The sequence below is a fragment of the Hordeum vulgare genome, chromosome 3H (assembly GCF_904849725.1).
Source record: "Hordeum vulgare subsp. vulgare chromosome 3H, MorexV3_pseudomolecules_assembly, whole genome shotgun sequence".
Taxonomy (NCBI): domain Eukaryota; kingdom Viridiplantae; phylum Streptophyta; class Magnoliopsida; order Poales; family Poaceae; genus Hordeum; species Hordeum vulgare.
The window spans coordinates 422,948,852-422,969,148 of NC_058520.1; positions in this window are offsets into that span (position 1 = coordinate 422,948,852).

Consider the following 20,297-nt stretch of genomic DNA (forward strand, 5'->3'; position numbering starts at 1 on the left):
ATAAGAACATCATTGATCCTTCCCATGGGTTTCTTGACACTAGAATTCGCAAGATGCAAATTAAGAGAACACTCTTCAATCTCATTAAAACCCAGAACATCACATAAAGACTTTAGAATCGCGGAAACACTAGCACCCAAATCACACAAAGCATTGCATTCATAGTTTTTGATTTTGATTTTGATAGTAGGTTCCCACTCATCATGAAGCTTTCTAGGGATAGAGACTTCCAATTCAAGTTTCTCTTCAAGAGATTTTATCATAGCTTCGATGATATGATCGGTAAAGGTCTTGTTTTGGCTATAAGCGCGTGGAGAGTTTAGCATGAATTGCATCGAGGAAATGCATTCAATCAAGGAGAAACTATCATAACTGAATTCCTTGAAATCCAAAGTAGTAATTTCATTACTACTCAAAGTTTTAATATCTTCTACTCCACTTTCAATGCTTTTAGCATCAAGATAGATGGACTCCGAATCATTGGGGCGTTTTTCAACCAAAGTGGATTCATATCCAGCTCCATCATCATTAGGTTTGACACAAGAAAAAAAGATTCAATGGGAGTCACACAAAGCACTTTAAGATCTTCGTGATTCTTATCACGAGAACACGACTTTTTAAGCCATTCATGTCTAGCATGAATTTCGGCGGTTCTTTCTTTGCTCTCACTCATGGAAACACGCATAGCTTTCAAAGTTTCATCCATATTGATATTGGGAGGATCACATCTAACTTTCAAAGCATCAATGTCACTAGACATTCTATCAACGCTCTTAGCCAAATCGTCAATTTTGAGTAGTTTTTCCTCTATGGACGCATTGAAAATCTTTTGCGAGTTGATAAACTCTTTGATATTACTCTCTAGATCAGAGGGTAATATATTGTAATTTCCATGAGTATTGTTGTAGGAGTTGCCAAAGTTATTAGACGGGTTACTAGGAAAAGGCCTAGGAACATAGTTTCCTCTAAAAGCATTGTTGTTGCCAAAATTATTCCTACCAACAAAATTAACGTCCAAGCTAGCGTTGCTACTCTCAATCAAGGAAGACAAGGGCATATCATTAGGATCTAAAGGAGCAATTCTACTAGCAACCAAATTCATTAACTCATCCATCTTAGGACTTAACGAGTTAATTTCTTCTATAGTGTGTACCTTCTTACTAGTAGGTGACCTTTCAGTGTGCCACTGAGACTAGTTCGTCATGATATTGTCTAGGAGTTTTGTGGCTTCTCCTAACATGATTTCCATGAAAGTTCAACTTGAGGCGGAGTCCAAGATATTTCTAGAAGCGAAATTCAAGCCAGCGTAGAAGATTTGTATAATCATCCAAAGACTCAAGCCATGAGTGGCACAATTTCTAATCATCAATTTCATTCTCTCCCAAGATTGTGCAACATGTTCATGATCAAGTTGCTTAAAATTCATTATGTCATTACGGAGAGAGATAATCTTAGCCGGCGGAAAATACTTGGATATATAAGCATCTTTGCACTTATCCCAAGAATCGATACTATTTTTGGGCAAAGACGAAAACCATGTTTTGCTCGATCTCGCAACGAGAAAGGAAAAAGTTTCAATTTAATCACATCATTATCCACATGTTTCATTTTTTTGCATATCGCAAAGCTCTATGAAGGTATTAAGATGGGATACGGCATCTTCACTAGGAAGGCCGGAAAATTGCTCTTTCATAACAAGATTCAGCAAAGCGGCATTGATTTCGTATGACTCCGCACTAGTGGCGGGAGCAATCGGAGTACTAATAAAATCATTACTATTAGTATTCAAGAAGTCACAAAGTTTGGTGTTTTCAGTCATGGTGACTTCACCAAGCAAGCAAGCACACAAGCGAACAAGGAGCAAGCGAGAGAAAAGGGCGAACAAAAAGGCAAACGAAGAAAAGGGCAAATCTTTTTGTAATTTTTTGTTTTTCAGAAATGGGGGAGAGGAAAACGAGAGGCAAAAAAAGTAAATGCAAGAGATGAGTTTGCGACACTTACTTGGATGAGTTCTTGACTTGATCCTCCCCAGCAACGACGCCAGAAATTCTTCTTGCTACTTGTCAAACAACAGCGCCAAAAATTGACACGTTGACGGAGACTTGCTTGCGTCCGTTTTTCCCTTGAAGAGGAAAGGGTGATGCAGCACAGGAGCAGTAAGTATTTCCCTCAGTTTGAGAACCAAGGTATCAATCCAGTAGGAGAATCTCATCAAGTCCAGCGTACCTGCGCAAACACAAAGGAGCTTGCACCCAACGCTATAAAGGGTTTGTTAATCCCTTCAAGATTGATTGCAAAGTGAGATCTGAAGGCGGAAAGTGCAACGAAGTAAAAGAGTAAGGCTGAAAATATGGTGTGGAGTAGACACGGGGGCCATAGTGTTCACTAGAGGCTTCTCTCAAAATAGCAAATATTACGGTGGGTGAACAAATTACTGTCGAGCAATTGATAGAACCGCGCAAAGTCATGACGATATCTAAGGCAATGATCATACATATAGGCATCACGTCCGAGACAAGTAGACCGATACTTTCTGCATCTACTACTATTACTCCACACCTCGACCGCTATCCAGCATGCATCTAGTGTATTGAGTTCATGACGAACAGAGTAACGCCTTAAGCAAGATGACATGATGAAAACCCCATCTTTTTACCCTTGATGGCAACAACATGTTGTGTGCCTCGCTACTGCTTCTATCACTGGGTGAGGTCACCGCACGGTATGAGCCCAAAACCAAGCACTTCTCCCATGGCAAGAATCATAGACCAAGCTGGCCAAACAAAACCCACAACTCGAAGAGAATTACAAGGATATGAAATCATGCATATAAGAGATCAGAAGAAACTCAAATAAGATTCATAGATAATCTGATCATAAATCCACAATTCATCAAATCTCGACAAACACACCGCAAAAGAAGATTACATCGGATAGATCTCCATGAAGATCATGGAGAACTTTGTATTGAAGATCCAAGAGAGAGAACAAGCCACCTAGCTACTAGCTATGGACCCGTAGGTCTATGGTGAACTACTCACGCATCATCAGAGAGGTCATGGTGTTGATGAAGAAGCCCTCCGTATCCAAATTCCCCCTCCGGCAGGGAACCAGAACGTGCCCCAGATGGGATCTTGCAGAGACAGAAGCTTGCGGCCGCGGAAAAGTACTTTCGATGATCTCCTGATTTTTTCTGGAATTTTTGGGAATATATAGGTGAAAGACCTAGGGCAGAGGTGTCCTAGGGAGCCCACAAGCCTGGGAGGTGCGCCACCCTGGCCGCGGCTAGGGGGCTTGTGGGGTCCCTGCTGGCCCCCTGCCCTGATTCTCACGCTTCCCGATCTTCTTCTATTTCGGAAAAAATCTTTTTGGAAGTTTCATTCCGTTTGGACTCCGTTTAAAATCCTCCTCTAAAAAAGGGTCAAAAACACACAAAAAACAGGAACTGGCACTTGGCACTGAGTTAATAAGTTAGTCCCAAAAAAGATATAAAAGGCATACAAAACATCCAAAGTTTAACAAGGTAATAGCATGAAACCATCAAAAATTATAGATACGTTGGAGACGTATCAGGTGTCTGGATGAAGCAGTTCATGTCAGATCTTGGAGTAGTGCCAAGTGCACTGGATCTAATCAATCTGTTCTGTGACAACACTGGTGTCATTGCTCTAGCCAAGGAACCAAGGTTTCACAAGAGGATCAGAAACATAAAGCAACGCTTCAACGCCATATGCGGTTACATCAAGGAGGAGGCCATAAATATTTGCAAAGTGCACACGGATCTGAATGTTGCAGGTCCGCTGACTAAACCTCATCCACGAGGAAAGCATGAACAACACCAGAACTGTATGGGTGTTAGATTCATTACATTGTAAATCACATGGAAATGTGAGGCTAGATTATAGACTCTAGTGCAAGTGGGAGACTGTTGGAAATATGCCCTAGAGGCAATAATAAAATATTTATTATAATATTTCTTGTTTCAAGATAATCGTATATTATCCATGTTATAATTGTATTGAATAGAAACAAAAATGCATGTGTGGATATATAGACAAAACAATGTCCCTAGTGAGTCTCTAGTTGACTAGCCTGTTGGTCAAGGATCGTTAAGGTTTCCTAGCCATAGACAAATGTTTTCACTTGATGACGGGATCACATCATTAAGAGAATGATGTGATGGACAAGACCCAAACTATAAACGTAGCATATGATCGTGTCATTTTTTGCTATTGTTTTCTGCATATCAAGTATTCATTCCTATGACCATGAGATCATGTAACTCACTGACACCGGAGGAATGCCTTGTGTGTATCAAACAGCACAACGTTACTGGGTGACTATAAAGGTACTCTACAGGCATCTCTGAAGGTGTCTGTTGAGTTAAAATGGATCAAGACAGGGATTTGTCACTCCGTGTGACAGAGAGGTATCTCGGGGCCCACTCGGTAATACAACATCACAAACAAGCCTTGCAAGTAATGTGACTAAAGAGATAATCACGGGATCTTGTATTAAGGAACGAGTAAAGAGACTTGCCGGTAACGAGATTGAAATAGGTATGGAGATGCTGACGATCGAATCTCGGGCGAGTAACATACCGAAGGACATAGGGAATGATATACGAGATTGTGTGAATCCTAGACATACAAGTTCAATCGATAAGATCTTCGTAGAATATGTAGGATCCAATATGGATATCCAGGTCCCGTTATTGGATATTGGCCAGAGAGTGTCTTGGTCACGTCTACATAGTTCTCAAACCTGCAAGGTCTGCACACTTAAGGTTCGATGACGTTTTCCATATTGTTGAATTATTGATGTTGGTAACCGAATGTTGTTTGGAGTACCGGATGAGATCCCGGATGTCACGAGTGTTTCTGGAATGGTCCGGAAACGAAGATTTATATATAGGATTGTTGCATTTGGCTTCCGGAAAAATTTCGGGCATTATCGGTAAAGTACCGGGAGTGACGAATGGGTTCCGGGGTTTTACTAGGAGGGGCCACGCACCCGGGAGAGAACCTAATAGGCCCATGGGTGGCGCACTAGCCCTTAGTGGGCTTGTGAGGCCAGCCCGATAAGCATATTTTGGCTAAGGCAACAATAAAGGAAAAGAAAGAAAAAAAGAGAGAAGGTGGGCAACAAGGAAAGTACTCCTCCTCCAAACCGAATTGGAGGAGGAAACCTTCCTCCTTGGCTCGGCCGACCCCTCCTACTTGGAGTAGGAGGCAAGGAAACCACCCCTTGGTTCCTCCTATATATAGTGGAGGTTTGAGAGTGTTTTTGTAACTAAGGTCTTTGTGCAAACCTCTCTCCCTCCACTACTTCGTGACACATCATAGCTAGATCGATACGGCACAGCGAACCCCTGCCGGAGTAGCTCCACCATCATCACCGCCACGCCGTCGTGCTGTCGGAGAATTTAGCTACATCTTCGTCTCTCTTGCTAGATCAAGAAGGCGGAGATCGTCATTCAGTTGTACGTGTGCTGAATGCGGAGGTGCCATCCTTTCGGTGCTAGATCGGGACGGTTCGTGGTACGACGGCGATTTGGATCGCGAAGACGTTATACTACATCAACCTTGTTTCTTAACGCTTCCCGCTTAGCGATCTACAAGGTTATGTAGATCCGATCTCCCTCTCATCGGTGATCATCACCATGATAGGTCTTCATGTGCGTAGGAAATTTTTTGTTTCCCATGCAACGTTCCCCAACATGACCATGATGGAGGAGGGTTTAAATGACTCCTTGATACGTCTCCATCGTATCTACTTTTCCAAACTCTTTTGCCCTTGTTCTGGACTTTAATTTGCATGATTTGAATGGAACTAACCTGGACTGACGCTGTTTTGAGCAGAATTGCCTTGGTGTTGTTTTTGTGCAGAAATGAAAGTTCTCCAAACGTCCTAAAAATTTACGGAGATTATTTTTGGAAAATATGAAAAATACCTGCGCAAAGATCCACCTGAGGGGGTGGGCTAGTGAGCCACAAGACCTGTAGCCGCCACCCCCTGGTGGCGGTGGGCAAGCTTGTGGGGCCCACGTAGCTCTGTCGCCCCGATTCTCAGCTCTATAAGTTCACTTTCGTCCCAGAAAATATAAAAAGAGAAGATTTCGTCGCCTTTGCGATAGGGAGGCGCCGCCACATCCTATTCTTCATCTAGAGGGCAGATCTGGACTCCGTTTTGGGCTACGGGGAGGGGAAATCGTCGCCATCATCATCATCAACCTTCTTCCCTCTCCAATTCCCTGAAGCTCTTCGTCGTTCGTGAGTAATCTATTCGTAGGCTCGCTGGGCGGTGATGAGTAGGATGAGATCTATCATGTAATCGAGTTAGTTTTCACGGGGATTGATCCCTAGTATCCACTATGTTCTGAGATTGATGTTGCTACTACTTTGCCATGCTTAATGCTTGTCACTAGGGCCCGAGTGCCATGATTTCAGATCTGAAATTATTATATTGTCACCAATATATGTGTGTTTTAGATCCGATCTTGCAAATTGTAGTTACCTACTATGTGTTATGATCCGGCAACCCCGGAGTGACAATAACCGAAACCACTCCCGGTGATGACCATAGTTTGAGGAGATCATGTGTTCACCAAGTGCTAATGCGTTGGTCCGGTTCTTTATTAAAAGGAGAACCTTAATATCCCGTAGTTTCCTTTTGGACCCCGCTACCACGGGAGGGATGGACAATAGATGTCATGCAAGTTCTTTTCCCTAAGAACGTATGACGACACACGGAATGCATGCCTACATCACCTTGACGAACGGGAGCTAGCCACATATCTCTCCGTGTTATAACTGTTGCATGATGAATATCATACAAACAAATCACCGACCCATTGCCTACGAGTTTGTCCTACTGCTGATGTTACTTGTCTTGCTCTGCTGCTACTACTGTTACTTGTCTTGCTCTTCTGCTACTGGTGTTACTTGTCTTGCTCTGCTGCTACTGCTACTACTACTGTCGCTTGCTACTGTTGCTACTTGCTACTGCTGTCACTACTGTTGTTCCTTGCCACTGCTATTACTCGTTACTTTGCTGCTACTACTTTGCTTGCAGATACTAATCTTTCAGGTGCGATTAAATTAGACAAATTCAGCTGCTAATACTCGAGAGTATCCTTTCACCTCCTCTTGGCGAATCAACAAATTTGGGTCGAATAATCTACCCTCGAAAACTGCTGCGAACCCATGCAGTGGTGGCCGTCAACAACATTCTTCTAGTTTCATTGCCGGGGAGTGCTAGCAGCATTCTTCTGGTGCTGTTGCAAGGGAAGGTCTGTTGTCACAGAATCAACATTCATCTAGCTATTGCCAGAGAGTGCCAGTCAGCACTTTTCTGGTGCCGTTGCCGGGGAGGTATTGCTATATTCTCCGAGTCAGTTGGGATTTATATCTGTTGATCACTATGAAGAATCTGAAGGATCCAAAAACCAGAGTTTTGCCCTCAACTACAAGGGGAGGTTAGGAATTGCCATCTATAGCTCTGCACTTGATTCACCTTCAGTTATGAGTAAGTTTGCGACATCACCTCCTGCTAGAAATCTTGATATGTCGCCTATGCTTGATGATGCTTATGATGCTACTGCTAGAGATGCTATGCTTGATACTATGCCTGATGATGCTCTGCCTGATACTGTTAGAGATACTATGCCTGATACTGCTTTCCGTGATATTGCTAGAGATGCTATGCTTGATACTGCTAGAGATGCTATGCCTGATGATGATATGCTTGATACTGCTAGAGATACTACTTTGCCTGATGTTCCACTAGGGGTATTCCTTGATGCTCATATTGCTAGAGTTACTGCCAATGCTCGTGATGCTTCTGAAACTGCCGATGCTATTGAGATAGAACCTGCTTTTGCTCCTCCTAGATCGAGCTCTCCTAGATATGAATTGCCTGATATACCTGAGGGTTACGTTATGGAGGGAGAGATAGCTGAGGATTTTCTTGCGTGTAAGGATGCCTATGACGCTGAGAAATTACTTCTCAACTGGAATGAAAAATCTCTGAAACCTGGGATGAAATACGACCCGAAGTTTGCCACTTCACCTATGTTTATCACCGATAAGGATTATGAATTCTCTGTCGATCCTGAGATAATCTCTCTAGTCGAATCTGATCCTTTCCACGGTTATGAGTCTGAGACGGTCGTAGCCCATCTCACCAAACTACACGATATAGCCACCCTTTTCACTAGTGAGGAGAAGATCTGCCACTACTACATCCTTAAGTTGTTTCCTTTCTCTCGAAAGTATGACGCTAAAGCCTGGTTCATCTCTCTTGCTCCTGGATGTGTGAGTATTCCCCAGGATATGGTCTATTACTTCTGTGAGAAATATTTCCCTACCCATAAGAAGCAAGCTGCCTTGCAGGAAATATACAACTTTGCTTAACTCCAAGAAGAGAGTCTCCCACAAGCTTGGGGGAGGCTCATCCAGCTACAAAATGCTTTGCCTGATCACCCTCTTAAGAAGAACGAGATACTTGATATCTTCTATAACAGACTTACCGATGCTTCTAGAGACCACCTAGGTAGTTGTGCCCGTTGTGTTTTTAGGGAACGAAGTATAGAACAAGCTGAGACTCTATTGAACAACATCCTGATCAACGATAATGCTTAGAATATTCCCGAAGCACCTCCTAAGCCAACTCCAAAGAAAAGAGGTATTCTATTCCTCAGTCCCGAAGATATGCAAGAAGCCAAGAAATATATGCAAAAGAAAGGCATTAGATCTGAAGATGTCAAAAATCTACCACCTATCGATGGGATCCATGGTCTCGATAACCTGATACAGGTAGTAGAAGTGAATTCTCTATGTAGGTTTGATGAGAGTGATATTCCTTTTGACAAACCTGCTAGCCTATACTTTGACGAATTTGACAACTTTGTTGCCAAATAACAGAGTTTCAATGATTATGTTAGCAAACATTTGGAACAAAGTACTCGTATGCTTAGCCATTTAAGTGCTTGTGTAGACAGAAATGTGAATGATCTGAAGCTTCTGAGTAAACATGCTTCTATGATTACTACTCAGGTAGAACAAGTACTTAAAGCTCAAATTGACTTGCTCAATGAATTAAATGACAACTCTGTCAGAGTCATTACTAGAGGAGGCAAAATGACTCAGTAACCTTTGTATCCTGAAGGCCATCCTAGGAGAATTGATCAAGATTCTCAAGGAATTAATGCTGATACACCCAGTCATCCTAAGGAGAAGAAGAAGGGTGATAGAAACCTACATGCCAGTTCACCAAATACTATCACACCTGAAGAACCTAATGATATTTATGCGTCTGATGCAGAAACACAATCTGGTGATGAACATGAACCTGGTGACAATATGTACAGTGATGTTCATAATAATGCTCAACCTGGCAATGATGAGGATGTGGAGATTGAACCGACGGTTAATCATGATAACCCACAACCTAAGAAATACGATAAGAATGACTTCACTGCTAGGAAGCATGGTAAAGAAAGGGAGCCATGGGTTCAGAGATCTATGCCCTTTCCTCCTAAGCCATCCAAGAAAAAGGATGATGAGGATTTTGAGCGCTTCGTTGAGATGATAAGACCCATCTTTGTGCAGATGCGTTTAACTGATATGCTCAAGATGTCTCCGTATGCCAAGTACATGAAAGATATCGTGACTAATAAACGGAAGATACCAGATCTTGAGATCTCCACCATGCTTGCCAATTACACTTTCAAAGGTGAAACTCCTAAGAAACTTGGTAATCCCGGAGTGCCCACTATACCTTGCTCCATTAAAGGAAACTACATAAGAACTGCCTTATGTGACCTCGGAGCCGGTGTTAGTGTTATGCCACTCTCTCTTTATCGTAGACTCAAATTGGATAAGTTGACACCCACTAAAATTTCTATGCAAATAGCCGACAAATCAACTGCTTTCCCTATCACCATTTGCGAGGATGTGCATGTTGTGGTTGCTAATGCGTTGGTCCGGTTCTTTATTAAAAGGAGAACCTTAATATCCCATAGTTTCCTTTTGGACGCCGCTGCCACGGGAGGGATGGACAATAGATGTCATGCAAGTTCTTTTCCCTAAGCACGTATGACGACACACGGAATGCATGCCTACATCACATTGACGAACGGGAGCTAGCCACATATCTCTCCGTGTTATAACTGTTACATGATGAATATCATCCAAACAAATCACCGACCCATTGCCTACGAGTTTGTCCTACTACTGCTGTTACTTGTCTTGCTCTGCTGCTACCTGCTACAATACTTTTTCTCGCGCCGTTGACGGGAAAGAATATTTTCCGTCCACGGGGAACTTCTGGCGCCATTGATACGACAGTTAGGAATAGTCTCCATCAACAGATTGTTTCTCACACCGTTGTTATCATACTACTTTGTTGCTAATACTTTGCTTGCAGATACTAATCTTTCTGGTGTGGTTGAATCTAATAAATTCAACTCCTAATACTCAAGAGTATCCTCTCACCTCCTGTCCGATGAATCAACAAATTTGGTTCGAATACTCTACCCTCGAAAACTGCTACGATCCCACACGCTGGTGGGCTGTCAACAACATTCTTCTAGATTCGATTGCCGGAGAGTTCTAACAGCATTCTTCTGGTGCCGTTGCAGGGGAAGGTCTGCTGTCACGGAGTCAACATTTTTCTGGCGCCGTTGCCGAGGAGGTATTGCTATATTCTCTGAGTTACTGGGGATTTATATCTGCTGATCACTATGAAGAATCTGAAGGATCCAAAAACCAAAGTCTTGCCCTCAACTACAAGGGGAGGTAAGGAACTGCCATCTAGCTCTGCACTTGATCCACCTTCAGTTATGAGTAAGTTTGCGACATCACATCCTGCTAGAAATCTTGATATGTCGCCTGTGCTTGATGATGCTTATGATGCTACTACTAGAGATGCTATGCTTGATGCTATGCCTGATATTGCTGGAGATACAACTTTGCCTCATGCTCCACTAGGGCTATTCCTAGATGCTCATATTGCTAGAGTTACCGCCAATGCTCGTGATGCTTCTAAAACTGCCGATACTATTGAGATAGAACCTGCTTTTGCTCCTTCTAGATCTAGCTCTCCTAGATATGAATTGCCTGATATACCTGAGGGTTACGTTATGGAGGGAGAGATAGCTGAGGATTTTCTTGCGTGTAAGGATGCCTATGATGCTGAGAAATTACTTCTCAAGTGGAAGGAAAAATCTCTGAAAGCTCGGATGAAATATTACCTGAAGTTTGCCACTTCACCTATCTTTATCACCGATAAGGATTATGAATTCTCTATCGATCCTGAGATAATCTCTCTAGTCGAATCTGATCCTTTCCACGGTTATGAGTCTGAGACTGTCGTAGCCCATCTTACCAAACTACACGATATAGCCACCCTTTTCACTAGTGTGGAGAAGATCCGCCACTACTACATCCTTAAGTTGTTTCCTTTCTCTCTAAAGGATGACGCTAAAGCCTGGTTCACCTCTCTTGTTCCTGGATATGTGAGTAGTCCCCAGGATATGGTCTATTACTTTTGTGAGAAATATTTCCCTGCCCATAAGAAGCAAGCTGCCTTGCAGGAAATATACAACTTTGCTCAACTCCGAGAAGAGACTCTCCCACAAGCTTGGGGGAGGCTCGTCCAGCTACAAAATGCTTTGCCTGATCACCTCTTAAGAAGAACGAGATACTTGATATCTTCTATAAGGGACTTACCGATGCCTCTAGAGACCACCTAGATAGTTGTGCCGGTTGTGTTTTTAGGGAACGAACTGTAGAACAAGCTGAGACCCTACTGAATAACATGTTGATCAACGATAATGCTTGGACTATTCCCGAACCACCTCCTAAGCCAACTCCTAAGAAAAGAGGTATTCTATTCCTCAGTCCCAAAGATATGCAAGAAGCCAAGAAATCTATGCAAGAGAAAGGCATTAGATCTGAAGATGTCAAAAATCTACCACCTATCGAAGAGATCCATGGTCTCGATAACCCGATACAAGTAGTAGAAGTGAATTCTCTGCGTAGGTTCGATGAGAGTGATATTCCTTTTGACAAACCTGCTAGCTTATGCTTTGATGAATTTGATAACTTTGTTGCCAAATAACAGAGTTTCAATGATTATGATAGCAGACATTTGGAACAAAGTACTCGTATGCTTAGCCATTTAAGTGCTTGTGTAGACTGAAATGTCAATGATCTGAAGCTTCTGAGTAAACATGCCTCTATGATTACTACTCAGGTAGAACAAGTACTTAAAGCTCAGAATGACTTGCTCAATGAATTAAATGACAACTCTGTCAGAGTCATTACTAGAGGAGGCAAAATGACTCAGGAACCTTTGTATCCTGAAGGTCATCCTAAGAGAATTGATCAAGATTCTCAAGGAATCAATGCTGATACACCCAATCATCCTAAGGAGAAGAAGAATGATAGAAACCTAAATGCCAGTTCACCAAATACTGTCACACCTGAAGAACCTAATGATATTTCCGCGTCTGATGCAGAAACACAACCTGGTGATGAACATGAACCTGGTGACAATATGGACAGTGATGTTCATAATAATGCTCAACCTAGAAATGATGAGGATGTGGAGATTGAACCTACGGTTAATCCTGATGACCCACAACCTAAGAGATACGATAAGAATGACTTCACTGCTAGAAAGCATGGTAAAGAAAGGGAGCCATGGGTTCAGAGATCTATGCCCTTTCCTCCTAAGCCATCCAAGAAAAAGGATTATGAGGATTTTGAGCGCTTCGTTGAGATGATAAGACCCATCTTTCTGCAGTTGCGGTTAACTGATATGCTCAAGATGTCTCCGTATGCGAAGTACATGAAGGATATCGTGACTAATAAACAGAAGATACCAGATCTTGAGATATCCACCATGCTTGCCAATTACACTTTCAAGGGTGGAACTCCTAAGGAACTTGGTGATCCCGGAGTGCCTACTATACCTTGCTCCATTAAAGGAAACTACGTAAGAACTGCCTTATGTGACCTTGGAGCCGGTGTTAGTGTTATGCCGCTCTCTCTATATCGTAGACTTGACTTGGATAAGTTGAAACCCCCTGAAATTTCTCTGCAAATGGCCGACAAATCAACTGCTTTCCCTATCGGCATTTGCGAGGATGTGCCTGTTGTGGTTGCTAACACCACTATCTTAACAGACTTTGTTATCTTGGATATCCCGAGGACGATGCCATGGCTGTCATCCTCGGAAGACCCTTTTTAAACACTGCAGGGGCTGTTATAGATTGCAACAAAGGCAATGTCACTTTCCATGTCAACGGTAATGAGCACACAGTGCACTTTCCGAAGAAACGATATCAAGTATATTGCATCAATGCAACCGAAAAGAGTTCATCGATTCTTATTGGGAGCTTTGAATGCCCTATTCCTCATGTCAAGATGAAGTATGATTTGCTTGTTGGAGAGATACATATCCCCATTGAGGTAACTTAGTGGCTATTAGAAAATTCTCCGTTCTCTCTTGTGATTCGAGAAGGTTTTGTCATAAGGATTTGATCAACGCCATTGACGGATTTCTTTCGACGACCAAGAAATGGATGAATCAACGAGTCACATACCTCTATTTTGAGCTTTCATTTTCTGTTGCTTAGAAGAAAAATGATAGAATTAGTTTAGTTTTTCCTGTTTTCTGTTTTAGCGTCCCGGAGAAAAATACCTCGAAAATAAAAGTTCTCCGATGGTCCTGAAAATTTAGTATGATTTTTTCTGGAATATTTGAAAAATATTGGGCTTGAGAGCTGCCTGGGGGCCTGACCAGTGGGCCACATGCCCTGCCACCACCACCCCCTGGTGGCGGCTAGCAAGCTTGTGGGGCCCACCGGGACCCCCTCCACTCATTCCATCTCCTAGCCTCTTCTTCCACCTCAAGAAAAAAATTGTTTCGCAGCTCAAACCCGTGTTCTTCCTCATTTGGCTGTGATTTTCGATCTCCTTCCTCAAAGAACCATTCTCCGAACCATTTTGGGGAAATTACTCCTTGGTAACTGACTCCTCCATTGGTCCAATTAGTTTTTGCTCTAGTGCTTTATCTTTCGCGTATTCTTGCTACCTTGGTGACCCTGTTCTTGAGCTAGAAATGTTGATTTTAGCTGGTCCCAAGTAGTTTTAGCGCGTAATACGGTCTCTAGGCACTAGTAGGAGTAGTTGCTACAAGGTGTGGTTTGTCTTCATTCACTTTTCTCTTGAACTTCAAAAAATTTAGCAAAAGGAAGTTATGTTCAGGAGGAAGTTTCATGGTGGTTCCTCAAGTAAGAAGGGTCCCCGTCTTTCTTTTCGGGAGCCCGTACCTTTTCAACTAAGGGACACACCGGTACAACCATGTGAATGGCCTTCCGATGAGCTCATGATCGAAGCAGGTTTCAAGGATGAGTTTGATACACTTGTCCGGAATGCCGGGTTAGAAGAATTCCTCTCAGATACATGTGAACAGTATGCTATGCTCATTGCCTCTGTCGTGCGTAGATTTAAATTTTCAGTTGGCCGTGACTCATCCATACTGTTTGATCTGTATGATAAATCCTACGCCATGGATTTGGAGGATTTCTATAGGATTTGCAAGATACCCGATGGGGGTAGCATTAATGATCCTTCTAAGTCTTCGGTTAGAGACTTTGTCTCCACTATAACTGTTGGAGAAACCAGAGATATCACGCAAGCCACCATAGGAAGCATCCATTTCCCTGCCTTGCACTACTTTGCCCTCTTCATAGGTAGGTGCATTAACGGCAAGGGTGCACATTGTCACCTATGCGCTTCCGACCTTAGTATCCTTAAGAGCGCAGTAACATGTGACAGGAGCTTCAATATGGGAGCTATAATAGCAAGGAGGCTGAATAATAATGCCAGTGAGGGGGATTTCTTCGGTGGAGTCTATGCTACACGCTTAGCTAATTTTCTTGGAGTATCGATCTGTTTAGAAGACCCTCCTCTCCGTACAGCCTACCTTGATCGTGTCGCTCTAACACGCTACCAGTTCCTTGAGAGAGATCATGGATCCCTCCTATACCGCTTGATATTTAACCGGCAGCATGTTTTCCATATTACCCTTCCTGCTCCTGCTTTCTTTGACTTTCAGGTAAAATGAAGATACTACATAACCATAGGAGAGGTAGAGGAGTATGAGAGGGAGGCGACGGCTGCTCGACTACGTGAGGTAGCTATTCAGGCAGTGGCTACAGCACTCCCGTATAACACCCATTATGATTTTGGGTTTCGCCAGGACCATCCATGGGAGTAGACCAAGCTAGGCCAAAAGCCTAAGCTTGGGGGAGTACGTGTTCTCACCGACTTTACTTTCGTTTTCTTGTTTTGTATCCTCTTGAGAAAACCCAAAAAGATTTTTCTTTCTTCTTTTTCTTGTTGGGAGTTTTCCCGTGTAAATAGTTTTCTTTTTCTTTGGGTCAAGGTAGAATATATTGGTTACAATGTTTAGTGGTTCTTGCATGCTTACCTGTTTAGCTTTCAAAGAGCCATATTACTTTGTCTTCTCCGTTGTGTTTACCTTTAGATTCAGCTTAGTCCAATGCACGAGCACTCTTATTATTGTTCACATCGTTCGATCGTGCAAATGAAAGGCAATAATGATGATATATGATGAAGTGACTGAGACTGAAAAGCTGGTATGAACTCTATCTATTTTGTTTTTGTAAATATGACTAGCTTGTCAACCCAGATTCAGCTTTGTTGTGAGAGAACCATGTTTGCAATGACAACTTAGAGATCATAGTTTCTGATGACATGCTTATTTAGCTAGGAGCTTATAATGGTTTGTCTTGATTGCCAACATAGATTTTGAGATGACTATGATGTAGTATGATAGGATGGTATTCTCCTTTGAATGATTCAAGTGGCTTGACTTGGCGCATGTTCATGCATGTAGTTGAAACAAAATCAACATAGCCACTATGATGTTCTTGTTCATGGTGATTTATATCCTGTTCATGCTTGCATTCAATGTTAGTCAAACTCATTGCATCTCGATGACTATTGTCGCTCTCTAGTTGGTCGCTTCCCAGTCTTTTGCTATCCTTCACTTGTACTAAGCGGAATATTGCTTGTGCATCCACTTCCATAAACCCAAAAGTTTCTCCATGAGAGTCCACCATACCTACCTATTTCCGGTATCTACCTGCCGTTCCAAGTAAATTTGCATGTGCCACTCTCTAAACCTTCAAGAAATAATCTGTTTTGCATGCCCGAACCGCTCATGTGGTGACAAGGGGCTATTGGTATCTTCCATGCTAGGAGTGTTATCCTCGACATGTGTTTATTCACTGTCATTCACGAGAAAGGGGCCGGTATTTGGAATGCCCAGTTCCACGCTTAAATCGAAAACATAACTGTAAAACAAGACTCCCCCGGATTGATGTTAGTATGGACGGTACCCGAGGATTCGGCTAGCCATGGAGTGTGATTGATTGGTGGTGGGGGAGTTAAAAGTTTACTTTTCTGTTTGGGAACCGCCTATAGCATGAGTAGAATGGAAGATATTGAGAACTCTTGGTCATTGCGTTGACAATGAAAGCATGCCACCCAAAATTATTATCTCTGTTTTCAAAGCTTGAGCTCTGGCACCTCTGCAAATCAATGCTTCCCTCTACGAAGGGCCTGTCTATTTATTTTCCTGTTGAGTCATCCTCCTCTTTTATAAGCACCAATTAGAGAGCACCTCTGTCATTTTTATGCTTTTCTTTTTGATTGATATTGAGTATGACTATGACTGGATCTTCATTGCTATGAATTACAATGTTTAGTCAGCCCTTGATCTTTGAAAGTGCTCAGCATTTATGTTTTGCGGTCTCATAAAGAGCTAGCGAGATACCACCTATTCATATTGCTTCATGCTTGTTTTGATTGAAGTGTTGGTATTTGAAACTCATTATTATTTGCTCGTTAGCTGATTATGCCATTGATATTACTTTACCGTGAGACCTTTGTGTTACTTGCTTATGTGGTTAACTTGTGATCTTCTGAAATTCTGGTTATCAGTTAGACATAGTTGCAACAACAAGATCAAACAGAGTTTGTCAAAGTTTTTCTTTCTCTCTCAGTTTGTCAACTGAGTTGCTTGAGGACAAGCAAGGTTTTAAGCTTGGGGGAGTTGATACGTCTTCATCATATCTACTTTTCCAAACTCTTTTGCAATTGTTTTGGACTCTAAATTGCATGATTTGAATTGAACTAACCTGGACTGACACTGTTTTCAGCAGAATTGCCTTGGTGTTGTTTTTGTGCAGAAATGAAAGTTCTCCAAACGTCCTGAAAATTTACGAAGATTATTTTTGGAAAATATGAAAAATATCTGCACAAAGATTCACCTGAGGGGGTGGGCCAGTGGGCCACAAGCCGTGTAGCCGCCACCCCCTGGTGGCGGTGGCAAGCTTGTGGGGCCCACGTAACTCTGCCGCCCCCAATCTCAGCTCTATAAGTTCACTTTTGTCCCAGAAAAAATAAAAATAGAAGATTTCGTCGCGTTTGCGATACGGAGGCGCCGCCACATCATGGTCTTCATCTGGAGGGCAGATCTTGAGTTCGTTTTGGGATCCGGGGAGGGGAAATCGTCGCCATCATCATCATCAACCTTCTTCCCTCTCCAATTCCATGAAGCTCTTCGTCGTTCATGAGTAATCTATTCGTAGGCTCGCTGGGCGGTGATGAGTAGGATGAGATCTATCATGTAATCGAGTTAGTTTTGACAGGGATTGATCCCTACTATCCACTATGTTCTGAGATTGATGTTGCTACTACTTTGCCATGCTTAAGGCTTGTCACTAGGGCCCGAGTGCCATGATTTCAGATCTGAAATTATTATGTTGTCACCAATATATGTGTGTTTTAGATGCGATCTTGCAAGTTGTAGTTACCTACTATGTGTTATGATCCGGCAACCCCGGAGTGACAATAACCGGAACCACTCCCGGTGATGACCATAGTATGAGGAGTTCATGTGTTCACCAAGTGCTAATGCGTTGGTCCGGTTCTTTATTAAAAGGAGAACCTTAATATCCCGTAGTTTTCTTTTGGACCCCGCTACCACGGGAGGGATGGACAATAGATGTCATGCAAGTTCTTTTCCCTAAGAACGTATGACGACACACGGAATGCATGCCTACATCACCTTGACGAACGGGAGCTAGCCACATATCTCTCCGTGTTATAATTGTTGCATGATGAATATCATCCAAACAAATCACCGACCCATTGCCTACGAGTTTGTCCTACTGCTGATGTTACTTGTCTTGTTGTGCTGCTACTGCTGTTACTTGTCTTGCTGTGCTGCTACTGCTGTTACTTGTCTTGCTCTACTGCTACTGCTGCTACTACTGTCGCTTTCTACTATTGCTACTTGCTACTGCTGTCACTACTGCTGTTCCTTGCCACTGCTATTGCTCGTTACTTTGCTGCTACTACTTTGCTTGCAGATACTAATCTTTCAGGTGCGGTTGAATCAGACAAATTCAGCTGCTAATACTCGAGAGTATCCTCTTGATACGTCTCAAACGTATCTATAATGTTTGATGGTTTCACGATGTTATCTTGTCATCTTTTGATGTTTTATGTATCTATTATATCTTTTTTGCGACTAACTTATTAATTCAGTGCCAAGTGCTAGTTCCTGTTTTTTCAGTGTTTTTGACTCTTTTCAGATCTGATTTTGGAACGGAGTCCAAACAGAATAAAAACCCCGAAATGATTTTTTCCCGAAAGGAAGAAGATCAGGGGGCCTCTGGTCCAAGCCAGGTGGGCTCGAGGGAGCCCACAAGCTCCCACTCCGCCACCAGGGGGAGGTGGCGGTGTGAGGGCTTGTGGCCTTCCTGGCCGCCCCCTAACCTAGATACTTGGCCTATATATTCCCAAAAATTCAGCAAAAAATCAGGGGAGCCTCAAAAATACTTTTCCGCCGCTGCAAGCTTTCGTTTCCGCGAGATATCATCTGGAGACCCTTCCCGACGGCCTGCCGGAGGGGACTTTGGAGTTGGAGGGCTTCTTCATCATCATCATCGCACCTCCAATGACTCGTGAGTAGTTCACTTTAGACCTACGGGTCCGTAGTTAGTAGCTAGATGGCTTCTTCTCTCTCTTGGATCTTCAATACAAAGTTCTCCATGATCTTCATGGAGATCTATCCGATGTAATCTTCTTTGGCGGTGTGTTTGTATAATTTTTTATGGTTTCATGCTATTGTCTTGTCAAACTTTGGATGTTTTGTATGCCTTTTATATCTTTTTTGGGACTAACTTATTAACTCAGTGCCAAGTGCCAGTTCCTGTTTTTCCGTGTTTTTGACCCTTTTCAGAGGAGGATTTTAAACGGAGTCCAAACGGAACGAAACTTCCAAAAAGATTTTTTCCGAAACAGAAGAAGATCGGGAAGCCTGAGAATCAGTGCAGGGGCCCAGCAGGGGCCCCACAAGCCCCCTAGCCATGGCCAGGGGGGCCGGCGCCTCCCAGGCTTGTGGGCTCCCTGGGCCACCTCTTCCCTAGGTGTTTCGCCTATATATTCCCAAAAATTCCAGAAAAAATCATGAGATCATCGAAAGTACTTTTCCGCCGCCGCAAGCTTCTGTCTCCGCAAGATCCCATCTAGGGCACGTTCTGGTGCGCTGCCGAAGAGGGAATTCGGATAAGGAGGGCTTGTCCATCAACACCATGACCTCTCCGATGATGCGTGAGTAGTTCACCATAGACCTACGAGTGCATAGCTAGTAGCTAGATGGCTTCTTCTCTCTCTTGGATCTTCAATACAAAGTTCTCCATGATCTTCATGGAGATCTATCCGATGTAATCTTGTTTGGCGGTCTGTTTGTCGAGATCCGATGAATTGTGGATTTATGATCAGATTATCTATGAATCTTATTTGAGTTTCTTCTGATCTCTTATATGCATGATTTCATATCCTTGTAATTCTCTTCGAGTTGTGGGTTTTGTTTGGCCAACTTGATCTATGATTCTTGCCATGGGAGAAGTGCTTGGTTTTGGGTCCATACCATGCGGTGACCTCACCCAGTGACAGAAGGGGTAGCGAGGCACGCATCGTGTTGTTGCCATCAAGGGTAAAAAGATGGGATTTTCATCATTGGTTTGAGATTATCCCTCTACATCATGTCATCTTGGTTAAGGCGTTACTCTGTTCTTTTGGACTTAATACACTAGATGCATGCTGGATAGCGGTCGACGTGTGGAGTAATAGTAGTAGATGCAGACAGTATCGGTCTACTTGTTTTGGATGTGACGCCTATAGATA